At 41.3% G+C, this 13789-nt stretch overlaps 1 protein-coding gene across 1 annotated transcript in view; it reads right to left on the bottom strand.

Moving 5' to 3' along the window:
- The window catches only part of LOC147709888 (uncharacterized), a 153625-nt gene extending 140388 nt beyond the window's left edge, over window positions 1-13237 (bottom strand). Inside the window, exon 1 of the mRNA XM_086928327.1 lies at window positions 13127-13237. The gene's annotated coding sequence lies outside the window, so the exon portion shown is untranslated. The remainder of the gene's footprint in view (window positions 1-13126) is intronic.
- Between the last annotated feature and the right edge of the window lie 552 nt (window positions 13238-13789).

The following is a 13789-nucleotide window of genomic DNA, read 5'->3' as shown; positions in this document are numbered from 1 at the left end:
TCAACCATATGTAGCCAATCTGCCATCTACAATACAAGATACTAAACATGTACTAAACATTATTGAGGATATATCTTGGGATGAAACGATGATACTGGTAACAATAGATGTGGTTGCCTTATATACTAACATACCCCATGACTTGGGATTAGAAGCCCTAAGATATTATCTCTATAAAAGACCGGTGGAGCTCCTGGATCACTCCAACATGCTGGTAGATATGGCCAGGATCATCTTAGCACAAAATGTATTTATGTTTAAAACAGATTGGTACCAGCAAATATGTGGCTCTGCAATGGGCTCCAGATTTGCACCGTCCTTCGCCTGTCTCTTTATGGGACGGTTTGAGGCGGTGCATATCTGGGGCCAACCGGGGTCAACCTGGCAGGAATACATAATGTATTATGGTAGGTATATTGATGATTGTCTCTTGATATGGACAGGAGGAGTAGACAAATTAAAAGATTTTTTTGACTTCTTAAACAACAATACCTATATTATCAAATTTACCATGAATTATAATGCCAAAACCTTGGTATTCTTAGATGTTGAACTATTTGTTGAGGGTGACAAATTGAAGAGTAGAATGCATAGAAAGGAGACCTCATGTAACTCATTGTTAAATGCTGAAAGTGCTCACCCCAGAACTCAAATAAATGCAATTCCCTATGGTGAATTCTATAGAGCAAGGAGAAATTGTGCTAATTAAACTGATTTTCTAGATACCTTGAAAGACATGGAAAAGAGATTTCTATTCAGAGGTTATGATCCGCAAGTTCTTACTAAAGCTAACAATCGAGTGAAGAAGTTGAGGAGGTTGGACACATTAAAACCACGAATTAAGGATCCCAACAAAATAATACCTGTTAAATTGATTACGGGATACCACCCGTGGTCCCATAAAATATATGGCATTCTGAAACGACACTGGCATCTTTTAACTTCTAATACATCATTACAGAGATATATCTCTAAATATCCAGGCATAACGTATAGGAAAGGTAGAACATTGGGCAATATTACCAGCCCAAGCTACCTTAGGGATAATACAGTAAACCAAACCTGGCTATACACACATAATATTGGTTCATTTAAATGCAACAACTGTAGTTTGTGCAGATTGGCATTTAAGGATAAGAAAGAATTTGCATATAATGGATCTAAAAAATATTATATAAGACAACATATAGATTGTACAACAAAATATGTAGTCTATATAATAGTGTGCAAATGTCAGCAGATCTATATAGGTAGCACTATAAGAAGCATGAAAGAACGCATAGCAGAACATTATAGAGCTTTTAAAAATATGGATCAGAAGTATCCCATAGGATTACATGCACTAAATTGTCCCAATAAAAGTTTCTCATTTCATGGATTAGAGAGCATCCCACCCAATGTGAGGGGAGGGCATAGAGAACTTAAAGTAAGACAGGCTGAAGTACGCTGGATTATTAGATTGCGGGCAGTGGAACTCGGGATTAATATTGATGATGAAATGCAATATTCTCTGGGTTAGAATGTTACAGTATGAAAATGTTGGAATGATATGATTCAGAGACAGTGTTCAACTTACCTCATCCCCTCTTTGTTGTCTACTTACATTTTTAGTACATATACACGCAATTTCATAATAGTACTGTGTCTAGATTGTAACTAGTTTTAACTAGAGGGAACAATTATGTATGTTTCCTAAGTGTGGGAATAATTTATGGAGGTGAATTAATTTTACCATTCTGGGACTGTGAAATTATTAATAGGAAGAAAAGGTTTTTTTTCTCACCTGTTGCCTGTGCGGACTGACGAGGGAGCTTTGGACTGCGAGCACGCAGGAGCTGCTCTTCCTTCAACCCTCATTCAACTCCTTGCGGAACCCGCTCCGCGGGTCCCGCTTCGCCTTTGGTTCTTCGCTAGCGCTGCTGGAAGTGCGCTGTGACTGCGAGGACTTCATCTGATAGAGCCTCTGTGGCGGTGGTGTGGGCAGGGCTGCGAGCGTGGTCAGGCGAGGACTTCAAGTCCCAGGAGCGCCTGACCCTCGGCATCACCAGCAGCTGACCCGCTCTCCCTGCTGGCTCCTCCCCCGCCTCAGCGCGGCTAAAACCAGCGCGTCAGTTTCCTTGTTCGTTTTCTCAACTGTTGCCTGTGTGGACTGACGAGGGAGCTTTGGACTGCGAGCACGCAGGAGCTGCTCTTCCTTCAACCCTCATTCAACTCCTTGCGGAACCCGCTCCGCGGGTCCCGCTTCGCCTTTGGTTCTTCGCTAGCGCTGCTGGAAGTGCGCTGTGACTGCGAGGACTTCATCTGATAGAGCCTCTGTGGCGGTGGTGTGGGCAGGGCTGCGAGCGTGGTCAGGCGAGGACTTCAAGTCCCAGGAGCGCCTGACCCTCGGCATCACCAGCAGCTGACCTGCTCTCCCTGCTGGCTCCTCCCCCGCCTCAGCGTGGCTAAAACCAGCGCGTCAGTTTCCTTGTTCGTTTTCTCACCTGTTGCCTGTGTGGACTGACGAGGGAGCTTTGGACTGCGAGCACGCAGGAGCTGCTCTTCCTTCAACCCTCATTCAACTCCTTGCGGAACCTGCTCCGCGGGTCCCGCTTCGCCTTTGGTTCTTCGCTAGCGCTGCTGGAAGTGCGCTGTGACTGCGAGGACTTCATCTGATAGAGCCTCTGTGACGGTGGTGTGGGCAGGGCTGCGAGCGTGGTCAGGCGAGGACTTCAAGTCCCAGGAGCGCCTGACCCTCGGCATCACCAGCAGCTGACCCGCTCTCCCTGCTGGCTCCTCCCCCGCCTCAGCGCGGCTAAAACCAGCGCGTCAGTTTCCTTGTTCGTTTTCTCACCTGTTGCCTGTGTGGACTGACGAGGGAGCTTTGGACTGCGAGCACGCAGGAGCTGCTCTTCCTTCAACCCTCATTCAACTCCTTGCGGAACCCGCTCCGCGGGTCCCGCTTCGCCTTTGGTTCTTCGCTAGCGCTGCTGGAAGTGCGCTGTGACTGCGAGGACTTCATCTGATAGAGCCTCTGTGGCGGTGGTGTGGGCAGGGCTGCGAGCGTGGTCAGGCGAGGACTTCAAGTCCCAGGAGCGCCTGACCCTCGGCATCACAAGCAGCTGACCCGCTCTCCCTGCTGGCTCCTCCCCCGCCTCAGCGCGGCTAAAACCAGCACGTCAGTTTCCTTGTTCGTTTTCTCACCTGTTGCCTGTGTGGACTGACGAGGGAGCTTTGGACTGCGAGCACGCAGGAGCTGCTCTTCCTTCAACCCTCATTCAACTCCTTGCGGAACCCGCTCCGCGGCTTTTCAATTTATGGGATAAAGGGAAAGATAAACCCACTGATTTGCAATCCCCGAATGAAATCCCAGGATCTAACGAATCGGTGCCTGTTAACGGGGTCATTGATGTTTCCTCCAGTTTAAGCTTGGTTGCTAGTCAATCTTTGCCTATTCTAGTTAGTCCTGAAGTACTAAGGGACTCGCCTTTGGCGTCAAATAATGTACATCTGAAACAGAATGTTCCCTTTGAATCTCTGGGTAATAAGCCCTCAAAAGCTGACAAAATTGTCCCCTCCCAAGTTGCTCTAATGGATGCTCCTAAAGTTTCAGTGAATACTGATCTTTTTTCAGCCGAGTTAGTTAAATCCCCTGTAGTAGGGAATGATTTTACACTGCCTGACATTGATTTAACAGCTCATAGGGCGCGGGTGGGATCGTTACAGGGGATCCCTAAAGGTGAGCCTTTAGAGGAAGTAATAACGATTTCAAGTACCGGTCCCCTAAGTAGCACACCTTCTAATAAATTAGATTTTTCCCTTCCACAATTAAATTTTACATCTTGCTCAGGTCCAGTGTTGAACAATTCAGCTGAGGGGTCTCCAAATATTAATGGGAGGTTAATTTCTAATTCTTTGTCCTCTTTTGAATCAATTCTTTCTTCAATTCTAAGTTTACTTGAAAAGTTTGTGGGAGGTTCAGAATGTATCTTTGACACTGTAACGCAAATTTTGCAAGTTCTCTTGTTAAGTAAAAAGGAGTTAGTGTCAGATCTTCCCTTACCATCGGCTTCTTTGCTGGTGCCTCCGAAAATAAGCGCTCTTTCCGCTTCGGCAGTTTTGGATTCAGCTCTATCTTCCCTGCTGACAGAAGGTCAAAAGGAAAAGAAGCCTGTAGTTCTCTTAGCTGTCCCCAATCCTTCCAAAGTGGTTTCGGCTGGCGCTAATTGTATAGCTCCAATTAGTGACAAGATAGAGGTAATAGCAACATCCCCTCCCATTCCCAAATCCGAAATTCCATCTCTTTTTCCGATATTCTCCTTGCCATCAAGTAAAGAAGAGGAGATTCCTAAAGTAAATACGGGTTTGATGGGAAAAGTGAGTCCCCTGAAACACAAAAAGATTAGAATGAAGAAGAGGAAACCCATCCGAAGGTTCGCTAAAAAAAGACAGAGGAAACTTCTTTTTGATAAGAATGCTGAATTAAGTATAGATGATTCCCCGCAGGTGGAGCAGTCTCCTACCTCTCATGTAGAAGTTAGGGTTGTCTCGCCCAAAGAAGACGCCCCTTCCTCTGGTTTAGGTCCTATAAGCTTTTCTAATCCTTTCCTTCCCAAGGTTTCCCACCCTTCTGCCAATCCTTTTTCTTATTGTAATGTTAAAGCAGGATCTTGTCAAGTTATTTCTAAGGTTACCTCTCCTTCTGTCATCCCGTCCCCGTCCTCCTTGAATCCTTCAGCAAGACCCTTTCAGGTTTCATCCTCAACGACAGTTATTGTCCCAAAAGAAAAAATAAATGTGGATACGTTATATCTCGAGTTTTCTCCCTTTTTTGAACCAGATTTAATTTTAAATAGATCCGCCCTATTGATCTGTTTTAAAGAGATCGAAAGTTTGAAATTAATTCAAACGTCCGATCTAGACATTGTACTTCTCCTTAACTCCTATATGGGGAAACCATTAAGATCAACAAGGGTGAAATTTCATTCGAAAGTTGTGTTAAATCTTGTTCTACAGTGGGCAGAAGAATTACAAGTTAGAGGGATAGATGTCATTCCATACTTTGGGGAAAAATGTACTCAACGTTTTTCTGCTAATTCCTCCGTTTCACTTCCTTCTAATATGGGAGTGCCGTTGTCGGATCGGTCTAATCTCAGATCAGAGGACCTAAAAATCTGTGTGGCTAGGAATGAAAGGCTAGTTTCATATAAAAACCCTCCCCTTAAGCAGACAGTGAAGGATGATCAATCTAAATGGAGTTGGTTACCCGGTGTTCTAGCGAGTAAATCAGCTCCTGGTTCTAAACAACATTCCAATTTTTAACAGAGAGCTGAAATTTATCTCATGGAACACTGCTGGATTCAAGGATTATAAGGAGAAATTGGGTTTCCTACATTCTCAAAAAGCAGACATAATCTGTTTGCAGGAAACTTGGGTTGAAGGAAGATTAGCTTTGGAAAAAGACTATTTTGTTTTGGATTACAGTGCAACCAGCACTAGAAGAGGCCATGCCAAGGGAGGGTTAGCATGTTTGTTATCTAACAGATTGCAATGGAACTATTCACATTATCTAGACCTAGGAAAACTGTTTCTAGCAATAATGCTAAAAGATGTATTTGAAGATTGCCCTAATAGATTGTTGATTGTGGTAAACATTTATATTCCCCCCAATTGTAGTTTTAATGTTGGTCTAAAAACTCTGTTCACTTTTTTAACTAAAGTGTTGGATATTTCCCCAACTCCGCATGTGTTATTGTTTGGAGATTTAAATTGTAATATATCCAACTGTGGGTTGGAGTTGTTTAGAAATATTCCATTGGAAGAGTCTTTGAATATACCATCAGCCCAGTTTCCCTCCAAAATTAAAACTAACAAAAGAGGTAAACTTATATTAGATGGTTTACTTAAAGTTGAATGCTTAATAGTAAATGGGAGGCTTTCATCTGACATCCCGGCAGCTTATACTCGTAAATCTAATAAGGGAAAATCTATTATTGATTTTATCATGGTAGATTATGCCGGTTTTCACCTATTGAAGGATATGAAGGTCATTGAGACTAATCTTAGTGACCATAATGCGTTGATGCTTTCTGTCTCTATTAATCTTCAGAAAGTGGATCCGTGGAGTCTGGATATAGATTCTGTGAATTTTGATTCCAGCTCAGGGAAATGTTTTTGGAACCCTTGTACTGTTGAAAATCTGGTGCCTCTTTTGAATTTTACTGTCGAGAATTTACCCCTCTGGGAAGGGAGAGAGCTGTTGTGTTTTAATAATTTTTTAGATTCTGTAACTGCTAGTGCAAAAAAGAAACCAGGTGTGAAACAATCCCTCGTAGTCCCTCATTCTCTACGGGCTTTAAATAGAGAAATAAACAAAGTTGTAAGGGGGCAATTTTTATTCTTCTCTCAAGAAGCTAAGTCTAAGTTGTTTATTTTAAAAAGAAGGAGAGTTAGGCTTAAGGCCCGCTTAAAACGTTCTAAGGAAGATGCCCTCTGGATCCAACTAAGGGAAGCTTCTTACAATGGCCAAGCCAAGACATTCTGGTCCTTAATTGGCAAAGGTTGTGGTACCAGAGCCAGTCCTTCGCCTGTTCCTCAATGGCAATAGGCGAAGGACTGGCTCTGGTGTGTATTTTGCTCCAAAGTTCACTCACTGAAATTGGGATTTTATCAGGACCCATCGCACCAGAGGAGCGCATATTCTTAATGGCACATTCAATTTCCTTTTCCGTTGGACAGTCAGGTATACGTGAGACATTATCAGATTCAACATTAAAAACATGAGAATTATTGTTACTGTACAACTTCTTGATATAAGTTGTACAGTAACAATAATTCTCATGTTTTTAATGTTGAATCTGATAATGTCTCACGTATACCTGACTGTCCAACGGAAAAGGAAATTGAATGTGCCATTAAGAATATGCGCTCCTCTGGTGCGATGGGTCCTGATAAAATCCCAATTTCAGTATTAAAAAACCAGAGTGAACTTTGGAGCAAAATACTTTTTCCAGTTTTTAAATTTTGTTTCTCTAGCAGAACAGTCCCCCCCTCTTGGAAAGGAAGTATTATTGTCCCTTTATATAAAAAAGGGGCAAGAGATCTACCACAAAATTATCGCCAAATTGCCTTGCTTGATGCCATTGGTAAGGTCTTTGCAAAATGTGTGCTCACTTTAATGAATCAATGGGTATCTGAACATGAAATCCTTCCCATGGAGCAAACAGGTTTCAGACAAAATCATGGAACTTTAGATAACCTGACTGCATTGCAAGTTATCAATGAAAAATATGTGAAAGTCCGTGGTGGTCAGGTATATGGCGCCTTTATTGACTTCTCCACCGCCTTTGATAAGGTAGATAGAATTTTGTTGTGGAGAAAGTTATCTAACTTAGGTATGCCCTCATTCCTTATTAAGTTAATTCGCGCCCTTTATTCTGACACTTGGTGCAGAGTTCTACTTGGAGGTGAACGTGGTGTATCTAAATTAATCCCCACTCCCAACGGGTTGAAGCAAGGTTGCCTTTTGGCTCCATTGCTATTTTCCTTATATACAGTTGACTTACCCATCACTCTCTCTGCTTGCGCCGGTATTGCCCCGTCCTTGGGTGGAGTTGCAATTGCATGCCTTATGTATGCAGACGACATCCTGATTTTGGATCTCACCCCAAAGGGCCTGAACAATCGGCTGCATGCACTCTCTGATTATGCTGAAAGCCATTTCTTATCAATAAATACGGCAAAAAGCAAGGTGATTTGTTTCTCCGGTAGAAAGAAGTCTAAATGCCTTAACTATCCATGGGTTGTGGGGGGGAAAAAACTGGAATGTGTGAAATCTTATACCTTCCTAGGCAAAATTGTCACTTATAACTTAAGTGACAAACAACACATTGACAATAACTCTCGGAAGGCTATTTCGCAGGGAAAGAGTTTAGTTTCCCTGTTTAAAGCCACAGGTAGAAGGCATTTTTCTATTCTTTTAGATGTTTTCAGAGCGAAAGTTCCGGCCTCCCTGTTATATGGAATTGAGTTAGTTGATTTAAAAAAGTGGAGTTTTTTAAACTCTGCGGAAGGGAAAATTTTACGCAGTTTAATGTCTGTAGCTACAGCAAATTCAACTGCCTCCTTGAGACAGGAACTGGGTTTACGTAGCAGCTGGGTTCAAGGTCTGGCAAGTATCATACGTTGGGTAGTAGCTCTATCTAAAGGTGAACCTAATACCTTAAGAAATCTTATAAAAAATGAATTATTAGGATCTTTTAATGACTTCTCACTGATTGTAAAAAACTTCAGATTTGCCGTATTACAATTGAAATTGGACGAGGAGACTCTATTTTCATTGTCCTCTCATCAATTAAAAACTGCTCTGAAGTCAGCCTCTTGGGAATTGGGGTTTTGTCAGGATAGAGACTTCTGTCTAGCGAAAAAAGGTTGTACGCCTGTTATTGAATCTTATACCCTGCGGAAAGCTCAATCGTATATGTATTGGAACATCTCCCACGGCGCCAGGCGCCTGGTGTATTTACTAAGACATAATTTGCTTCCGCTGAAAGTTCTTCATGCCAGCTGGTTTGGTCATTCGGCATGCTGTGATCTTTGTCAATTGTATGATCAGGACTTAGATCACGTCATGTTTGTTTGTCCTACACTGATGCCTTACAGGCGTAGATGGTTAAGACCAATTTGCTTACAACTTAACATATTATCTGCTTCTTCGTTTAAGGCAGCCTTGATTAACCCACCGAATGAAATGTTTGCTTTTAAACTGTACAACTTTTTTAAATGTTTTTTGGACCTGTATTAAGATGTCTTTTGTAATTGTGATGGAATAATATTTTAAGTATTTCTTGTTTTGTATGTATATGTTGTTTTATGTGGACCTCATAAAGAGTTCCTTATCATAATAAAATAAACTTGAAACTTGAAACTTGAATAGGAAGAAAAATATGTTTGACCTGTAGATTCCAGAGAAATCCTCTTATATACTGTAAGGGAATATTACTTTATGTTAAACAACTTGAGATCGTATATGTAAGCCTATGGTAAATGGAACGTTTTTTTGATTTTAGAGGTTATATTCCTCATGTATCATCTCATTTGTTTTACTTTAAGCATAAGATATAATGAGAAAATTAGACATCTTAAATATTTCGAGATCGTATAAGTAAACCTATGACTACTTTGGAATATAGGATATAGATAAGGAATAATACGAGAATTTAAATAACTTTAAGATCCTATAAGCGAGTTTACATTACTATTGACCATTTTAAAGATGGCGTTTATGATATAGTTAATCGGAACGAAGCTCTAAATAGATCTTAACTGGACTATTATAGTTAGGAAATTGGTGATTTTCCTTTAAAGATATTTAAGAATCTTATCTCTTTTGCGTGATGAATAAAGATCGTACACTTATAATTAATATCGCAAAAAATTTTTGCGATTATAATATGCACACGATATGTATAAATACCGAGGTTTAGCTGGATTAATTACTAGGGTGATTCCCTTTGATCTACGTGTGTTATTTCCGTTAAAATATAAATTAATATAATTAGAATACTCAGTCCCTTTTTCCTTTCGTAATACATTCATGTATAAATAACCCAAACTAAGATGGCGACAATGCTAGACGCCGTTCGTGCAAAGACTCCCTTGTGCCGAGATAATTTACTTCTTTACCGGTAAGAGTGAAGCTAAAGATGTTAAACTTATTTTAAACGGTACTTCAGAGATTAATATCCTGATTTCAATTGGGAATTTTGTTTTATAGAAAGAAAGGATAGGTTGTGACTCGGTTTTACGAAATTTGAATACGAGAGCCCCGTTATTCTGAGGAACATATGCAAAACGGAGGTATTGATTTATTTTATGATTGCTGCTCAGTTCTTTGTTATTTCCTCTATTATTAGTGAGAGGTTTTCTTAAAACATGATAAACTGTTTAATTTTATGTTTGTTACACAATTACTTGTCATTTCCTTCAGTATTAGTGAGAGGTCTCTTAAAACATGATAAACTGAGTAGCACCGATGTGTTTAATAAGAATTTAAAGTTTTAGAAAATATGTCAAACTGGGCGTTACCGCTTATACCCCTATGATGAGAGTAGTCCTTCCTGAATGAGTGTAATAATGTTTTCTCTTAAGCATCTGAAAAATATATTAAAATGTTATAATCCCTTGCTCTGTTTATAAAAATTGTGACATCAGGAATTTGCAGTATCAAATTAGGGCAATATGTTTAGATATGTTAAATACAGAATGCTCTTTATAAAGGGGTCGCCTAAGTTGAAACGTCTCTAGACTTGGTTACCGTTCAGGATGTGTCTGATATCAGATATATGTACAGTAATAGTGAGAGGCTCCTTAAAACATGAGAAACCAAGTGGCACAAATGCGTTTGGTAAGAATTGGAGGGCTAAAAAATATGTCATTCTGAAAGCTCCGTTTATACTTTTATGACGAGAGTAGTCCTTGTTGAATAAGTGTTATAATAGTTTTTCTAAAAACAATTCTTGAGTAACTTATCAATTGTTATAATTCTTTGCTCTGATTATATGGCTTGTGACACTGTGAATTTTCAGTGTCAATTTAGGGTGATGTATTAAGAAACTGCAAATGTAGATTGCTCTTTATATAAAGGGGTCCCCTAAATTGTAATACCTTTAAGATGCTGATACTAGATATAAGCACAGAATTATAATTAGGGATATACTTGTTGAAACTAATATAGTTTTCTTTTTTCTTTTTTCTCGTGTTTTCTGACAGATATTTTATTTATTTCTATAGGAAAACGTAAACTGACAAGGCAACACTATACACATTAATATGTGTCTAACTTAGGTAAATGGACCTTTTGGGTCTAAATGGATTCTTAATAAGAAACTAAATGTAATGATTGGATATATATTTTATTGAATTTGATTGTATATATTCTTTTAGGATAACTCAAGTTCTGATCACCCTTTGGTTTCGCCAATATTTTGATAAAAGATAGACAATCGGTGAGTCTAGCATCTTCATGTTTATGCAATATAGGAAACTTTAGAGATTGCGTGATATATTATCTGATAATGTTAATGTAGTGTATATGAAATGTAAAAGAACATGTATATAGGTATATCATCCTTTTCTCTGTGCGTTTTTAAGTTCTTCCTTGATCGCTACAAAGAATTTCTCAAAATAGAAGTGCTAAAAGATGTACTGTAAACTGTAAATAGGATCAATCTAAACTGAAAAAAGATGTATTGGCTCTTAATTGAGCAAAAACTAGAACTGACAGTACTATTATTGTTTTGTATTCGCTTGAAAAGTGGAGTTTCTTAATCAAGATTAATCATTAAGCATGGGCGAATTTAGCGAATTTGCGATCCGCGAATTTGCGGATTTGCAAATTCGCGATCCGCAAAATTCGCGAATTTGTGCGAATTTGCGGATTTTTGTTTTTTGCGTGTTTGCGGGGTTTATTGAGTGTTTGCGGGGTTTTTTGCGTGTTCGCGGGGCTTTTTGCGTCTTCGCGAGCCGATTGCATAGCGAAGTTACCCATGCAGTCGTTTATGGGAGAGGGAGAGAGAGATAGATCGATAGATAGATAGATAGATAGAAAGAGAGAGAAAGAGAGGAAAAGAGAGAGGGAGAGAGAGAACAAGAGAAAGAAAGAGAGGCCGGATCTCTGAAGGGCCAGATTCCCGAGTTGCCCCTACAGAACATACAGCTTTTTATTTTTAGCAAAATGCATATGAAAATTGTGCTGTAAAGGTCTCTTTTAGTTTAACCCCTCCTGACAACTCAAAATGGGTGTATTTGTCATCCTCTCCCTTCTTCCTGTTTTTTATATCTGTAAATGCTTCCTGATGAGGTTTAATTCCTTGGACAGGTGCCTCATTGCCTACTTGTAACTATTCTCTGACCCTGCTTCAAGGGTCAGAGCAGGGTCAGAGAATAGTTGCAAGTAGGCAACGAGGCGCCAGGAAGCAATTAGCAGCAGGTGTCCAAGTTGAAGTAAATTTGTTTGTAACCCTTTTGTAAAAGGTTACAAAGAAATTAGGTTCAACTTTTGCACCTGCTGCTGTAACCCTTGCTTGGCTGAAAATTCGTCCCTGCTGATTCGCAGATTTTACCGCGATTTCGCGAGATTCGCGGGTTGCTAAATCGCGGAAAATCCGCAAATTTGCCCGCGAAACGGATTTTACGCCCACCCTTAATAATCATTCCAGCTTTACAAATCAGAGATAATTGATCTTATTGCTGAAGTCATGTACTTATGGTTTTATAATTATCTAAATTTTTAAGAATCTTTAGTAATTTTAAACTTGTTTAATTTGCTTCCAGCCCTGACGAAGTCCATAAGCTGTAAAAGTTTTGACGAAACACGTGTTGGCAAAGCAAAAAAGAATGGAAAAGTACTGAGTGACTGAAAAGAAGAAAATAAAGAAGTTTTGAAATATATCGGACTTACCTTCTATTCTTTCTATAATTTCTCTGTGTTGGTCTATGGATTGATTCTGAGATGAGTTTCTAGCATTGCTCAGGAGGAGAATTTGGTTATGTATCTCAGCATACAGATAACCTCTCTCCCTGTGCACAGCCCTCTCTGTGTGCATAACCCTCTCTCAGTGTGCACGGTGCGTCCTCCATGTGCACTGGCCCCTCTCAGCGTGTACAGCCCCCTCTCTGCGTGCACAGCCCCCTCTCCACGTGCACAGCCCCCTCTCAGGGTGCACAGCGCCTCTCATCTTGCACAGCCACCTCTCAGTGTGCAAAGAGCAGTCTTAGTCTGCAAAGGCCCCTCTCAGTGTTGCACAGCCCCCTCTCTGTGTGCACAGCCCCTCTCACCGTGCACAGCCCCCTCTCAGTGTGCACAGCCCTCTCTCAGTGTGAACAGTGCCCTCTCCATGTGCACTGGCCCCTCTCAGCGTGTACAGCCCCCTCTCAGTGTGCAGAACCCCCTCTCAGGGTGCACAGCGCCTCTCAGCTTGCACAGCCACCTCTCAGTGTGCACAGGGCAGTCTTAGTATGCACAGGCCCCTTTCAGTGTTGCTCAGCCCCCTCTATGTGTGCACAGCACCTCTCACAGTGCACAGCCCCCTCTCAGAGTGCACAGGCCCCTCTCAGTGTGCACAAGGCCATCTCAGCGAGCACATACCTCTCTCAGTGTGCACAGCCCCCTCTCAGTGTGCACAGGGCGACCTCAGGTTGCAGATACCTCTCTCAGTGTGCACAGCCTCTCTCAGTGTGCACAGCCCCCTCTCCGCGCACTGCCCCCTCTCTGATCGCCTTTTTATTACCATCTTGGCCAGGAGGCCGGGTCTGACGGGAAGGGTTCAGGTCATGACCAGGACTTTGGAGCAGGCTGTTTGTCGAAGAGAGAGTCAACATGGTGTCCGCCTGTCTGTGCCCTGCGGGGCACCCGCTGTCCGGAATAGGCGCATCGTTCAGGGGTGGTGGCGGTGGGCTTCATGGGGGTCTCAGCCTGGGCTGCTGCAGTCTGGAGTCTTAACTTTGGAAGGCCCTGGTTTTTCACAGGTCTTTAAAGACCATTTTCATATTTACATAACTTTGTAAACTGGTTACGGGATCTTTGTTTTTTCTGGTTCCAGTAACCCCAGGGCCCCCCTGTTGCCTATTCCTTACATTTATGTTTTATATTTACTGGTGTAAAAATACATTTCTTGAAAAGGAATAGAATGTTGGGTTGCCAAAAGAAAAATGCCAGCCATGTGTTGTTTAAAGAGCCTTTTTTTTGTCCCGTCTGGGACATCAAATTAATAAGCCTTCACCCTAATCATAAGACTGGAAGTTTGTTGCA

Source organism: Lissotriton vulgaris, chromosome 6 (assembly GCF_964263255.1).
Source record: "Lissotriton vulgaris chromosome 6, aLisVul1.2, whole genome shotgun sequence".
NCBI classification, from domain to species: Eukaryota; Metazoa; Chordata; class Amphibia; order Caudata; family Salamandridae; genus Lissotriton; species Lissotriton vulgaris.
This window is presented reverse-complemented; position numbering and strand designations above follow the sequence as displayed.